Source organism: Penaeus monodon, chromosome 32, assembly GCF_015228065.2.
Source record: "Penaeus monodon isolate SGIC_2016 chromosome 32, NSTDA_Pmon_1, whole genome shotgun sequence".
NCBI lineage: Eukaryota > Metazoa > Arthropoda > Malacostraca > Decapoda > Penaeidae > Penaeus > Penaeus monodon.
This window is the reverse complement of record NC_051417.1, coordinates 17,670,257-17,670,573: the sequence shown is the minus strand read 5'-3', so window position 1 is coordinate 17,670,573 and position 317 is coordinate 17,670,257. Positions and strand designations below refer to the sequence as shown.

Sequence of the window (317 nt, the reverse complement as noted above, 5' to 3'; positions counted from 1 at the left end):
CCATGAGAACCTTTCAGTTAAAAATCGGGAATCTATAGAAAATGAAAGCTACAAATTTGAAATCTATAAGCATTGTTACATCACCACATTGCAGTAGATTAGATTATGCATTAGAGCAATGTTTCAGTAAAAAAGCGCAAACAACAGTCTCCTAATTGGAATTTGATGTAGATTGCACCAGCACAACGCACCAAAAAAGCAAAAAACCTGGTGCTATTTTGAAGAATGTGGTATTTTTCCTTTAGGTGTATGCAGCAAGAATGCTGATGTAGAAAAATTGCTTTAGTTGTAGTAGAGTATATTTGTATTCATTTTTA

At 33.1% G+C, this 317-nt stretch overlaps 1 pseudogene; it reads left to right on the top strand.

Moving 5' to 3' along the window:
- The window catches only part of LOC119593576, an 11,960-nt pseudogene that overhangs the window by 10,486 nt on the left and 1,157 nt on the right, over nt 1-317 (top strand).